Source organism: Schistocerca americana, chromosome 4 (genome assembly GCF_021461395.2).
Source record: "Schistocerca americana isolate TAMUIC-IGC-003095 chromosome 4, iqSchAmer2.1, whole genome shotgun sequence".
In the NCBI taxonomy this organism is placed as follows: domain Eukaryota; kingdom Metazoa; phylum Arthropoda; class Insecta; order Orthoptera; family Acrididae; genus Schistocerca; species Schistocerca americana.
This window is the reverse complement of record NC_060122.1, coordinates 103288516-103304141: the sequence shown is the minus strand read 5'-3', so window position 1 is coordinate 103304141 and position 15626 is coordinate 103288516. Positions and strand designations below refer to the sequence as shown.

The 15626-nt window shown below is 40.4% G+C and overlaps 1 protein-coding gene across 4 annotated transcripts in view; it reads left to right on the top strand.

Moving 5' to 3' along the window:
* Positions 1–15626, top strand: part of LOC124612521 (palmitoyltransferase ZDHHC3) — a 116617-nt gene that overhangs the window by 1354 nt on the left and 99637 nt on the right. The window lies entirely within an intron of this gene.

Here is a 15626-nt window from a genome sequence, read left to right as displayed (position 1 = left end):
TTTCTTTCTTGTTACAAATTTGAGCACTGGAGAGTTTATATCGATATGCCATCTAGGCTGTAGTATTTGTTGACTGATATGTGATATGGAGATTAAATTGGAACCTTTCCGTTTTATATGTATCGTTTGAAAATTCAGTTGATGTGCGGGTCACTGTGACGAGGAATCTGATATGGAATTCATTATTTCTTCTTTTTCCATGTTTGTATATTTTATTTATTTACTGGGCCAGTAAATCTTACATATATAGAGTTTATGACAGTTGTTGGACCATGTTTTAGATGATAACAACATTAGACAGTTATTCTACTTTGTTACCCATATAATGAGACACACTATAAAAGCAGTTCGTTATTACCCGTCGTATTTAATTTAATTATGAATTTGAATATGAAAGAATTTATCTTGAAGCCTGAATTTTTATTTTTGTGTGTAGCAACAATTGATATCAAATCAAATACATTTTATACTCAGAAAATGAGTAAAGATGACACCTGTCACACTTGCCAGCACCCTGAATGTAGTCGTGGTGTTAGACTAGTGGGTAAGATCTCTTTTGAGTGTTTTGCATATGAGAATAGTTTTGAGTCAATGGTGATCACACAGTCCAACATGTAGTAAGCAGAGGTATTGTTGTTGTTGGGCAATAAGCATGCTCAGCATTGTGTTTATGAGCACCTGTGGCCTATATCCGCATGATTACTCTGTGATTCACACTTTAGTGTCTGGCAGAGTGTTCATGTAATCACTTTTAGGCTGTTTACCTACCATTCCACACCAGGACAGCACATGGAGTAAGTGGAAACCTTTTTGCATGTAGATGAGCTTTGGTATCTTTTATTTCATGATAATGGTCATTCCTGTTTTGGCATTCAGAGGTGAAAGTTAGTCATTGTAATTTCGTGTAAAGATCATGCTGCAGTGCAAATGCCTTTGTCTTAATGAGTGCCCTGTAAACTTGCTTATCATATGATTCATAACACCGTCGCCCCTGTTTTGTGATTATACAAAATTAGCTGCCCATGTTTGAACTATTCAGTAACTCAAGGATGCAGTAATGTGCAGCAGTCCCCTAGAAGAGGCAAGACAAGCACAGTGTCGGCAGTCTTTTTAGTAGATTTGTTGCACCATAGGCCTACACGTATTCTGCCAATGAAACACAGTCTTAGGTTTGCCTTTCCTACTTTATCCTCTCTGTGATGGCTCCAGTTTAAGTTGTTCATAATTGTAATCCCTGGGTATCTAGTTGAATCAACAACCTTTAAATTTGTGTGCTTTATCATGTAACCAAATTTAATCGAACTTCTGGTATACTCTAATTGAGGAACTCACACATTTTATTATTCAGAGTTAGTTGTCACTTTTGTACCATGCTGTTATCTTGTATAAATAATTTGTAATTAGTTTTGATTTTTACTTTACTTGACAATAAACAACAATATCATGTGAAAACAGTCTTAAGAGGACTGCTCAGATTTTCTCTCTTAAATTAATGACCTGTGACATTTCTAAAGGACTGTCATGAATCTGGCTGCACAGTGCGGTGTTGCTCCATTGGAGATTCTGCTTGTGAGGAATGATGTCAAAAGCCTTCTGGAAATGCAGAAATATGGAATCAGTTTGGTTCCCCTGTTAACAGCACTCATTACTTCGAGTGAACAAAGGACCAGTTATATTTCACAAGAACAATGTTTTTGACTCTGTTATGGTTTGTGTCAATAGATTGTTTTCTTCAGGGTATATTGGAACACAGTATTTCTTTCAAAATCCTGCTTCAAGTAGTTTCACTGATATGTGTCTATGACCCAGTGGATTCCCTTGCGTGTATATTGCTGTGACCTGTGCAAATTTCCATTCTCTAGGTACAAACTTTTTGTAGAGCAAATAGTTGTATATGATTTCTTAAAATGGAACTATTTCAAAAGCATACTGTGAAAGGAGCCCAACTGAGATACAGTTTTAATTATTAAGTGGCTTATTTTGCTTTGCTATACTTGGTTATCTACTTCCAAATTGCTGATGTTGGCAGCTGTTCTTGGTTTGAGTTTGTGGTATCATCTATCGATATCACCCCATGGGCATCATAGCAATGGAATTTCACTGATAGCAGTCTCATGGGATCTGGTAGACCCATGGCTGCTGAGCCATGCTTCTAGCAGCTCTGGACTATAAGCACCCTCTGCTACCGTTATATAGGACGGCCCGTGACAGGCACTCAACCCATTTGTGCTCAGAACCACTTTGCTATGACCATCATTCATGCTTAGCACACAGACCCTCTTCCTTGTTGACACTGAGATAGCTGGCCTCTATATTTCTTGCTGCATTATTTGTAATGAGTCTTCATTCACTTGGAGAAATATAAGTTAAGTATATCTTTTTACTGTGATCTCCTGTTCACTAATCATTTCTGCTCCTGTCCAGATTTTCTATGATGACAGTTGGTGTACCATTATGTAGCCCACCTCTCCAAGTCATACACAGCAGAGTTCTATAATATCTAGTGTCTCTTCGTTGACGAAAGAATTTTGGAAAAGCATGTTTAGTAATTCTGCTTTGATGGTGCTGTCATCAGTAACATTACCATTGCTGCCTTATAACTTTTTAAAAGCACCCATGAGAACATCTACATGTGGAACAGGCATATTCTGTTACTTCCAAATCCGCACAGTAGCTACTCAGGTGAAGTTTCATGTGATGTGTGAGAAAGAACTACATCCAGCCAGCATGCTTTGAGAAACTGTGAAAATACAGGTTTGTTACAATGTAGTAGTCTTCAGTCCAAATACTACAGTTCTCCATGTACCAGCTTTACTAGTTCTTGATGCCTCAGGATGTGTCCTATTAACTGATACTGTATTTCAGGCATGTTGTGCCACACATTTCTTTTCTCACTAACTTGTTTTAGTACCTCTTCCGTAGTTATTTGATCTCTCCCACTTCATTATTTTTCTGGCACCCAAGAGGCATTCAGTCTTATGGTGTGTAGTGGTCATAAGGTTTTGGCTCGTTAGCATGTATCTTACCAATAGTGAGGCCTGTTTCATTAATGCATTTATTTAATTGTCCTTCCCAGAATCCTTTCACAATGATACAGGATTTGTCAAGGTAACACAATCAGTTGGTCAAAGTATAATGCACAGCATAAATAACATGATTTAAGAGAATGGGGCAGGTAACTTAGAAGGATAGGACGGGTGGTTGGCCTTGGCCTTGATTTATTTATTTATTTATTTAAGCGCAAACAGACACATACATACACACAAAATTCAAGCTTTCGCAACAAACTGTTGCCTCATCAGGAAAGAGGGAAGGAGAGGGAAAGACGAAAGGAAGTGGGTTTTAAGGGAGAGGGTAAGGAGTCATTCCAATCCCGGGAGTGGAAAGACTTACCTTAGGGGGATAAAATGACGGGTATACATTCGCGCACACACACACACACACACACACACACACACACACACACACATATCCATCCACACATATACAGACACAGACACATGTCTGCTTGTGTCTGTATATTAGTGGATGGATATGTGTGTGTGTGTGCGAGTTTATACCCGTCCTTTTTCCCCCTAAGGTAAGTCTTTCCGCTCCCGGGATTGGAATGACTCCTTATCCTCTCCCTTAAAACCCACTTCCTTTCGTCTTTCCCTCTCCTTCCCTCTTTTCTGATGAGGCAACAGTTTGTTGCGAAAGCTTGAATTTTGTGTGTATGTATGTGTCTGTGTTTCTATCGACCTGCCAGCGCTTTCGTATGGTAAGTCACATCATCTTTGTTTTTAAATATATTTTTCCCGCGTGGAATGTTTCCCTCTATTATATTTATTTATTTATTTAGTTTTGGTCCTGTGACATCTTGTCAGGTTATTAATTTAACATTATAAAATTCTGTTTCATTCTGAGAGGTATTCATTTACAGAGTAGAAACTGTGGCCCATCAGAAATGACTTCAGCTTTTTTTTTTTGAACAAGCTGTCTTGCTTTACCAACTTGATGTTGTTAGGAAGGTGGTTATACAATTGTGTGCCTCTATGAAGGACACTCTGCTGGTAGGCTGATGTTCTGGCATATGAGACATGAATGTTATTGCCACTCCTCGTTGTGTAATTGTGCACAGAGCTGTTCAGCTGATAGGCATTGGAGGTTCTTAAATATTCTCTTACTAAGACTGTTGTTTCAAATATATATAGGCATGGAAGGTTCAGTATCTTTAGAGTAGGAAAAAGAGAGTGACATGAACCTTGCCTCTTTATGGTGCAGATGATTCTGATAGCTCATTTCTGGGTTTTGAAAACAGGTAGACTATAGGATGCATTCCCCCAAAAGATTATTCCATATCGGATTGCTGACTGGAAATGTGTGTGATATACCTGTATTACTATTTCTCTATTACAGCTTATGCTTAGTATCCGTAGCATGTAACAGATTGATGATAGCTTGTTTGTAAGAGCTTTAATGTGGGTATTCCACTTAAGATCACTCTGCAGATATATTCCTAGGAACTTATTATCATCAACTAATTTTACGATTTTGTTGTTTATTTTCAATGCATGTTCATTTTGTTGTTTATAGTGGGATGTTTGAAAGTTCATGTCCACTGTTTTCCCAGTGTTAATTGTAAGTTTATTTTTTTCAAACCAGTGTGTTAGCTCCAGCAATGATGCATCTGTAGTTAATTGAAGCTCTTTTTGGTCTGACACTATAATCAAAATACTGGTATCATCTACAAATAAAGTTTTCTTTTTGGCATGGACAGTGTCATTCAGGTCATCAATATACAACAGAAAGAGTATAGGACCTAATGTTGATCCTTGTGGCACACCATATTTGCTGGTAGTTTTTTCTGATGTGTGTGTTGTTGTTCTTAAAATGTTTTCAGTTATTGTGTCTTGTCTGTGAACAACTTTCTGTTGCCGGCAAGTAAGATAAGATCTAATCCATTCATTTGGAATACCTCTAATTCCCTTTCTTTCCAACTTACGTAGTAGGATACAATGATCTAAAATGTCAGATGCTTTGGATAGGTCCAAGAATATTCCAGTAGACATTTCCTTCTCATTTACAGCTTTTAGAATGGAGTGCAAATATTCATAGACTGCTGTTGTTGTGGATCTACATTGCATGAAGCCAAGCTGATGATTTGACAGCAATGAGTTTTTGTTAACAAACAATGGCAACCTATTATAAAAGAGCTTCTCAAAGATCTTTGAGAAGCCACGAAGCTGTGCTACAGGTCTGTAATTGTTAACATTGTCTGTGGCTCCCTTTTTGTGCAAAGGGGTTACTTTTGCAATCTTTAGAAGATTTGGAAAGGTACCTGTGGAAAAGGGTCTTTGTGATCTTTGCCTTCGTGATCCAAGAAAACCCAAATCAGGATGGAAGGAAAGAGCAGCTCCATCCTCTCAATTATGAGGTCAGTGCCCTTAGAGCTGTGCTGCCTTATTTAATAATTCTCTAACGAATAATGTTTCTTCATTTACACACAAATTGTTTCATGTGGCTTGCAATATAAAACACAGTTTTCTTCTTCACTGTCCATACACACTGATGACACCCACTGATGACTCCTTGGTTGAAAAGATTCTCTGTGCCCCTTTACTCAATTCCAGGCTCTATATTCAACCATGTGCTACTGCATATCTGAAAAACTAAACCAACAGACACTACTATCATGCATTATAAATAGTGCCACCTGGTCCTTATGAAAGCAGTAAATCGAGTACTAAAGGTCCTTTAGTTATCCCCCTCCATTATTGTTCTCTATCCTAGGTCCTCCATGTTCTTTCACCTACGCTCAGTGGTACATGTTATCATGATTTCATACGGGATACTCTACCTGTGCTGCTAGAACATGTGGCTTTACAAGTACAACACAAAATGTGGTTCATCCACGATGGAGCTCCTGCACATTTCAGTCGAAGTGTTCGTACGCTTCTCAACAACAGATTTGGTGACCGATGGATTGGTAGAGGCGGACCATTTCCATGGCCTCGACGCTCTCCTGACCTCAACCCTCTTGACTTTCATTTATGGGGGCATTTGAAAGCTCTTGTCTACGCAACCCCGGTACCAAATGTAGAGACTCTTCGTGCTCGTATTGTGGACGGCTTTGATACAATACGCCATTCTCCAGGGCTGCATCAGCTCATCAGGGATTCCATGCAACGGAGGGTGGATACATGTATCCTAGTTAACGGAGGACATTTTGAACATTGCCTGTAACAAAGTGTTTGAAGTCACGCTGGTACGTTCTGTTGCTGTGTGTTTCCATTTCATGATTAATGTGATTTGAAGAGAAGTAATAAAATGAGCTCTAACATGGAAAGTAAGCGTTTCCGGACACATGTCCACATAACATATTTTCTTTCTTTGTGTGTGAGGAATGTTTCCTGAAAGTTTGGCCGTACCTTTTTGTAACACCCTGTATACAGTTCTTTACAATGAGCCCTATTACTACTTCCAGTTGTTACTTTTGTGGCCTTTTTCTTCAGTTTAAAAACTGCGTCCATGTTTCGTGCCTTTGATCCCCAGAAAAGAATCCCTTAGCTATGAACTGATTGTATGTAGGCATAGTATGTCACCACAAGACGTTGACTGTTGCAAACTGATGCTAATACCATATGAGCGTAGCATGCTGATGACATTCATTTTGCTAATATCTTTCTATATTCACTCGATGTTAACTGACAGTCAGTGTCTATGCCTAAAAACTTTGTTTATGCTACACAGTCTGTCGTTAATGTGACGGAGTTGTTACCCCTCTTTACATTGAAGTGCATAGTGTTCATTTTCTTTATGTCTAATGTTAATTTATTACATACTCTCCAACGGTAAACATCCTTGAGGGTTTCATATCCTTTCCCTGATAGGAGTTCTGATCTTTTATCAGTGATGATGTTGCTATCATCGGCAAAGAGAACTTTTCCTCCATGTCTTACACTGTCTAGAAAGTGATTAATGAATATTAAGACCAGGATCGGACACAATAAACTTCCCCTAGGAACATCTGTGTTGCAGATGTGTGAACAATCTCTACCTTTTGTATCCTGTTTTCCAAGTAAGATTGAAACCACTTATTCGCTGTTCCCCTTATACCTAGCGTGTCTAGCTTTTACAATAGTATTTTATGACCAATAGTCTCCAAATCCTTGAGTAAGTCCAAGAAAACACCTGTAACACAATTGTCCCTTATCAAGAGTTTCAAGTACCACATTTGTGAACTTTGCAGTGGTTCATATTGTACTTCTTCCACTTGTGAAACCAAACTGCTTCATTAAAGAGGTTGTATTTATTCATGTAACTGACCTGCCAAGTTAGCTGAGAGCACTAATGCCCTGCTTCCTGGACTCTGGTAGGCGCGCCAGGCGGATTAACGATGAGGGCTGGTTTGCCAGCCAGCCTGGAAGTGGTTTTTAGGCAGTTTTCCACATTCCACTAGGTGAATACTGGGCTGGTCCCTGCGTTCCGCCTCAGTTACATGACTTGCAGACATTTGAAACACATCTTTACTGTTTAATGATTTACTCTGGATGCCAACAGCTGGGGTACACTGATTCCATCCCTGAGGGTATGGGGTGGTGCAGGAAGGGCATCTGGCCACCACTTCAAATTAACCGTGTCAAATTCACTGTAACCACGCCGACCCTGTGAAAACAGCAGGACAACGGCGAAAGCAAAAGAAGAAGATTTATTCATGTAACTCATCAGTATCTCTTTCATGATTGCTTCAAAGAAGAAGATTTATTTATGTAACTCATCAGTATCTCTTTCATGATTGCTTCAATTATTTTTGAGAGTGAAGGAGGTGAAGCTGGCCTGCAGTTCTCAATGCTTTCCATATTACTTACCTTTAGTGAGGGCACCACTCTTTTACGCTTTAGGTACTCTGAAAAACTCCTGAACTAAAGATTCATTTATTATGTTACTGGAGCTTGTATGCTATCTATAGATGTCTTTAGAATGGAGACAGGAAATTCTTATATGTCTGCTGGCATCTTGCAGTTTAATTGTTGTATAGTCTTCCTAACTTTAAACTCTTTTGTGAGAAATGACATCATTGTGCATGCTGTGTAAGTCATTGCAGGTGCTACATGTGTTTTAGGAAGATTTTGATGCACCTTCTCTGTAGTACCAGAGAAATAATCATTTACAAGTTTTGCTGATTCCTGAGGATTTTCTATTATTGTATCCCCATCTTTGATTTGTATGGTATTATACTTGTGTCTGCCTTTTCCAGTTTCTTGTTTTACACTGTCCCACACCATTTTGCTTTTATTTTTTGCATTATACATGGTGATTATAATTAAAGTTAAAGTTTCATACTGCTGTAGAAATAACACCACTGGTCAGGATGACATCAAAAGGGGGAAAATGTATGGAAGAAGAAAAATAAATAGCTACAAAATGTAGCAATAGATGGCACTGTAAGCATCATAATTTAATAATGGTCGACTACAAATGACAAATGAATCATACAACAATGCCTAAGGTGTATGTTTGACTCTAAACAAACTGTACTACTCAGTGTGCATGGGTGTACAGGTGTGATACTATTTGTTATGTAAGCCCATCTACCACGGCAAGGTTATGTCACATCGGATGGGAAGAATTGGTTTTTAATTGTTCTCGGGCCAAAAACCGCTTAAAAAGAATCAATCACATGGGTTTTTAATTGTCCTGAGGTGAAAAACCGCATAAAAAGCATAAATCAAAATCAGATCGGATTATTAATTTTTGTGTGACTGGTGCAAAATATGTTCAATATGCTGTCCTCTGTTTTCTGCAACTAGTTGAAATCAAGAAACAGCATGTTCCACACTGATAGAAGTTTTTCCAGGGTCATGATCAGAATGTGCTGTGCAATGCTTGCCTTCAATGCAGGTAACACTGGACATAACATCTTTCAAATAGCCCCACAGCCAGAAGTTACACAGATTAAGATCAGGTGATCAGGAAATGGGGGCTGATAATTCTAGCATTTCCGAAATGGCACTTCAGCAGCTGCTTAACTAGTTTTGCAATATGCAGAGGTGGAATTATGAGGTTGCGCAAAAGACACTCATAGCACTTACCAGTGACAGTACTGGTAACAGGACCAGAAGCACATGTCTCTTTGAAAAAATATGGCCCTATGATAAATGATGCCATAAACCCACACCCACAGTGACCTTTTCAGGATGAAGTGGCACTGTCTGAGTCGAGCGTGGATTTTCTGTTGTCCATATTCGACAGTTCAGTGTATTGATGTATCCGGTCAGATGGAAGTGGGCTTCATCTGTCCATAAAATCCACTGCCGATCATTGTCCACTTCATGCGAACAAGAAATTCTAAAGCAAAGGTATCTCTTGTTGCCAGGTCAACAGGAAGCAACTCATGCACATGGGTAATTTCGAATGGATAGCAAAGAAGGAGGTTTCGTAAGATTTTATGCACCATGCTCATGGGTATGTTCAGTGTTCGGGCAATTCTCCATGCACTACATGTTTGCACACCACCACTCGTCTCCTCCTGCATCGCTGTGGCCACTGCTTCCACTCACTTCGAATCAATTCTTTTCCTCCCTCTACCAGGTTGCACACCAAAAGAACCCTTCTTTTCGAATTTCCAAATCATTTTCTCCAGACCCACGGCAGTCATTGGACCAACGCCTTTTTTCAAACCCTTCAGTGTTCGGAACTTCTGCAGAGCGATGTGTGCACAGTCATCATTCTTGTAATACAGCTTTACAAGCAGAGTGCAATCCTGAATTGAGAGTAACTATTCATGCCTCTAAGTATTATTAAGCTAGTTTTGTGGGTAGGGACCCTTTCCAGGACTTCACGTAATTTGTTGAAGAAATTGCTCACATTCCTACTAGATGAGCAGTAAACACACAGAACAATTATCTTCTTATAAGCACTAGCTTTGTTACTTTGATGGCCGACAATTCAAAGTGTTTATATACACTAACTTAAAGTGTATGCCACCCCTGATGTAGATACATGATCCCCTACCTTTTAAGGTAGATCTGCCGTAGGAACTTGCGCATTCATATCATGACAACACTATCTGCTGCAATTCATCATCTCTGCACCAGTGCACTGTAATGCACACTGCCAAGCTCGAAGGCTGTAATTCAACTTCGTGCTGATATACTTTGTTCTTAACCAGACTGCACATTTTGGTGAATGATAGATAATTCTGAATGAATGTCCATGGAGCTTCCACACTCCAGTGTGGTGCATTCTACTTCCCACATACACAGTGTAGAAATCTCTTCAACTGGTTGAGAAACTTTTAACAGAGGGGAGCCTGTTGTCTTGGTTTATCCTAAAAAAGGCCTACTTCTTCTATCCATCACAATAGGTGTTTGACCATGTGTGGCCCTTACACACCCATCCAGCGCACTCTCACTTATCAACTCCACCAACCTCTCTTTCCCAGACCTGTTGAGGTTTAGACCGTGCATAGTGTAGCACCATCTGCCAATAGTCCCCACCGGCACTAGTGTGATATGCTCCCGGCCAGCAGTCACCAGTGCCATCTCCAGCTCCATATCTACATGCCTTACAACACTGCTAAGATGAGACTGGTAATGCCGCTGGAACAGTGCCACTGTGCTCAGATTGGTGCAACCAGTTAGCCTTATTCAGGTCATCACCTATATTGTATGCCTTGTTTCTGTCCAGGCTGTTTCCTGCCGCACACACTATCTTTCATGAAGTCTTTATAAAATGGCCCCAAAACGTCAATCACCTGATCCAGCCTAGCTCTCTGCTCGAAAATGCTGGTGACCTGATACTCCTCCCCTAATGTCTCCTGTAATAGAGAGACTACTCCTCTGTTATGACAGCTATCGAGCTTGCAGTACCCTCATCTTCCTAACATTAGTGTTACTCTTAATCTTTCTAATCATGGTCATAGTCTGCTGCACATATCCTATTTCTACACTATTTTGAGGCTCCTCTCCCCTCAACTCCGGCAAGTGAAACTTATTGCTGGAAGCCACAACAAAACTGTCAGACTACATCCTCCTCCTGCTAGCTCTCCTCCCAACTGCTATCTCCCCACCAGACCCCTCACTACTACCTTCCCTCATTCTCATCGGCTTTAACCTAACTTGATCCAACTGAATTTGTAGCTGAGTTAGCCCCTATTCTAAGTATAATCTAACATAGATCCCTTGAACAAAAAACCGTCCCCAGTTCTTGGAAAAAAGCACAAGTCACATCCATCTACAAGAAGGGCAGTAGAAGTTATCCACAAGAGTACCATCCAGTAGCCTTGACATCGATTTTTTGTAGAATCGTAGAACATATTCTGAACTCAAACATATTGAGGTATCCTCAATACCTACCAGCATGGGTTCCAAAAACGATCATGTGAAACCCAACTTGTGTTTTCTTCACTTAACATACTAAAAGCTTTGGGTGAAGGCAACCAGGTAGATGCAGTGATTCTCTATTTCCGAAAAGCATTTGACTCAGTGCCACGCCTACACTTACTGTCAAAAGTACAAGCATATACCATGAACCATGGACCTTGCCGTTGGTGGGGAGGCTTGCGTGCCTCAGCGATACAGATAGCCGTACCGTAGATGCAACCACAACGGAGGGGTATCTGTTGAGAGGCCAGACAAACGTGTGGTTCCTGAAGAGGGGCAGCAGCCTTTTCAGTAGTTGCAAGGGCAACAGTCTGGATGATTGACTGATCTGGCCTTGTAACAATAACCAAAACGGCCTTGCTGTGCTGGTACTGCGAACGGCTGAAAGCAAGGGGAAACTACAGCCGTAATTTTTCCCGAGGGCATGCAGCTTTACTGTATGATTACATGATGATGGCGTCCTCTTGGGTAAAATATTCCGGAGGTAAAATAGTCCCCCATTCGGATCTCCGGGCGGGGACTACTCAAGAGGATGTCGTTATCAGGAGAAAGAAAACTGGCGTTCTACGGATCGGAGCGTGGAATGTCAGATCCCTTAATCGGGCAGGTAGGTTAGAAAATTTAAAAAGGGAAATGGATAGGTTGAAGTTAGATATAGTGGGAATTAGTGAAGTTCGGTGGCAGGAGGAACAAGACTTCTGGTCAGGTGACTACAGGGTTATAAACACAAAATCAAATAGGGGTAATGCAGGAGTAGGTTTAATAATGAATAGGAAAATAGGAATGCGGGTAAGCTACTACAAACAGCATAGTGAACGCATTATTGTGGCCAAGATAGATACGAAGCCCACACCTACTACAGTAGTACAAGTTTATATGCCAACTAGCTCTGCAGATGACGAAGAAATTGAAGAAATGTATGATGAAATAAAAGAAATTATTCAGATTGTGAAGGGAGACGAAAATTTAATAGTCATGGGTGACTGGAATTCGAGTGTAGGAAAAGGGAAAGAAGGAAACATAGTAGGTGAATATGGATTGGGGGACAGAAATGAAAGAGGAAGCCGCCTGGTAGAATTTTGCACAGAGCACAACATAATCATAGCTAACACTTGGTTTAAGAATCATGAAAGAAGGTTGTATACATGGAAGAACCCTGGAGATACTAAAAGGTATCAGATAGATTATATAATGGTAAGACAGAGATTTAGGAACCAGGTTTTAAATTGTAAGACATTTCCAGGGGCAGATGTGGACTCTGACCACAATCTATTGGTTATGACCTGTAGATTAAAACTGAAGAAACTGCAAAAAGGTGGGAATTTAAGGAGATGGGACCTGGATAAACTAAAAGAACCAGAGGTTGTACAGAGATTCAGGGAGAGCATAAGGGAGCAATTGACAGGAATGGGGAAAATAAATACAGTAGAAGAAGAATGGGTAGCTTTGAGGGATGAAGTAGTGAAGGCAGCAGAGGATCGAGTAGGTAAAAAGACGAGGGCTAGTAGAAATCCTTGGGTAACAGAAGAAATATTGAATTTAATTGATGAAAGGAGAAAATATAAAAATGCAGTAAGTGAAACAGGCAAAAAGGAATACAAACGGCTCAAAAATGAGATCGACAGGAAGTGCAAAATGGCTAAGCAGGGATGGCTAGAGGACAAATGTAAGGATGTAGAGGCCTATCTCACTAGGGGTAAGATAGATACCGCCTACAGGAAAATTAAAGAGACCTTTGGAGATAAGAGAACGACTTGTATGAATATCAAGAGCTCAGATGGAAACCCAGTTCTAAGCAAAGAAGGGAAAGCAGAAAGGTGGAAGGAGTATATAGAGGGTCTATACAAGGGCGATGTACTTGAGGACAATATTATGGAAATGGAAGAGGATGTAGATGAAGATGAAATGGGAGATATGATACTGCGTGAAGAGTTTGACAGAGCACTGAAAGACCTGAGTCGAAACAAGGCCCCCGGAGTAGACAATATTCCATTGGAACTACTGACGGCCGTGGGAGAGCCAGTCCTGACAAAACTCTACCATCTGGTGAGCAAGATGTATGAAACAGGCGAAATACCCTCAGACTTCAAGAAGAATATAATAATTCCAATCCCAAAGAAAGCAGGTGTTGACAGATGTGAAAATTACCGAACTATCAGCTTAATAAGTCACAGCTGCAAAATACTAACACGAATTCTTTACAGACGAATGGAAAAACTAGTAGAAGCCAACCTCGGGGAAGATCAGTTTGGATTCCGTAGAAACACTGGAACACGTGAGGCAATACTGACCTTACGACTTATCTTAGAAGAAAGATTAAGGAAAGGCAAACCTACGTTTCTAGCATTTGTAGACTTAGAGAAAGCTTTTGACAATGTTGACTGGAATACTCTCTTTCAAATTCTAAAGGTGGCAGGGGTAAAATACAGGGAGCGAAAGGCTATTTACAATTTGTACAGAAACCAGATGGCAGTTATAAGAGTCGAGGGACATGAAAGGGAAGCAGTGGTTGGGAAGGGAGTAAGACAGGGTTGTAGCCTCTCCCCGATGTTGTTCAATCTGTATATTGAGCAAGCAGTAAAGGAAACAAAAGAAAAATTCGGAGTAGGTATTAAAATTCATGGAGAAGAAATAAAAACTTTGAGGTTCGCCGATGACATTGTAATTATGTCAGAGACAGCAAAGGACTTGGAAGAGCAGTTGAATGGAATGGACAGTGTCTTGAAAGGAGGATATAAGATGAACATCAACAAAAGCAAAACAAGGATAATGGAATGTAGTCTAATTAAGTCGGGTGATGCTGAGGGAATTAGATTAGGAAATGAGGCACTTAAAGTAGTAAAGGAGTTTTGCTATTTGGGGAGCAAAATAACTGATGATGGTCGAAGTAGAGAGGATATAAAATGTAGGCTGGCAATGGCAAGGAAAGCGTTTCTGAAGAAGAGAAATTTGTTAACATCCAGTATTGATTTAAGTGTCAGGAAGTCATTTCTGAAAGTATTCGTATGGAGTGTAGCCATGTATGGAAGTGAAACATGGACGATAAATAGTTTGGACAAGAAGAGAATAGAAGCTTTCGAAATGTGGTGCTACAGAAGAATGCTGAAGATTAGATGGGTAGATCACATAACTAATGAGGAAGTATTGAATAGGATTGGGGAGAAGAGAAGTTTGTGGCACAACTTGTCCAGAAGAAGGGATCGGTTGGTAGGACATGTTCTGAGGCATCAAGGGATCACCAATTTAGTATTGGAGGGCAGCGTGGAGGGTAAAAATCGTAGAGGGAGACCAAGAGATGAATACACTAAGCAGATTCAGAAGGATGTAGGTTGCAGTAGGTACTGGGAGATGAAAAAGCTTGCACAGGATAGAGTAGCATGGAGAGCTGCGTCAAACCAGTCTCAGGACTGAAGACCACAACAACAACAATGGGGTATCAAGTGAAATGTGTGACCAAGTTGAGGACTTCTTGGTAGGGAGGATGCAGCATGTTATCTTGAATGGAGAGTCATCATAAGATGTAGAAGTAACTTCGGGTGTACTACAGGAAAGTGTGTTGAGACACTTCCTGCTCATGTTGTATATTAATGACCTTTGACCTTGCAGACAATATTAATAGCAACCTCAGACTTTTTGCAGTTGATGCCATTATATGTGATGAAGTGCTATCTGAAAGAAGCTGCATAAATTTTCAGTCAGAATTGGATAAGCTTTCAACATGGTGAAGAGATTGCCAACTTGTACTAAATGATCAGAAATATAAAATTGGGCGCATCACAAAATGAAAAAAAAAAAAACATAGTGTCCTATGACTACAATATACGTGAGGCACTATTGGAATCAGCCAACTCATACAAATACCTTGGTGTAACGCTTTGTAGGGATATGAAATGGAATAATCTCACGGTTCCGTCTTGGGCAGGGCCGGCCAGAAATTCTGCACACGTGCGGTGCTCCTGCACATGTGCAGCTTCTGGGTCACAGCGTGCACGCCGCAGCCGTCAGCGTTCATGTAGTGCATGTTTCTACGCACAGATGTCACTCCTCTGTTACACAAAGTGCGTAATCGACACCTCGTCTGTATATCACAACCTGGGCTGTATCTGTAAGATCCGTTGCTTCATCGAGCGCAACAGAGAAAGCAACAAAGTCTTTAGCCTTATTTATTAGCTGCCTGTGCAGATCGTCGGCCATAGCACTGATACATCTTGTCACTGTTGGTTTGGATAGACTGATTTTTTGAAACCTGCTAACGTTCGT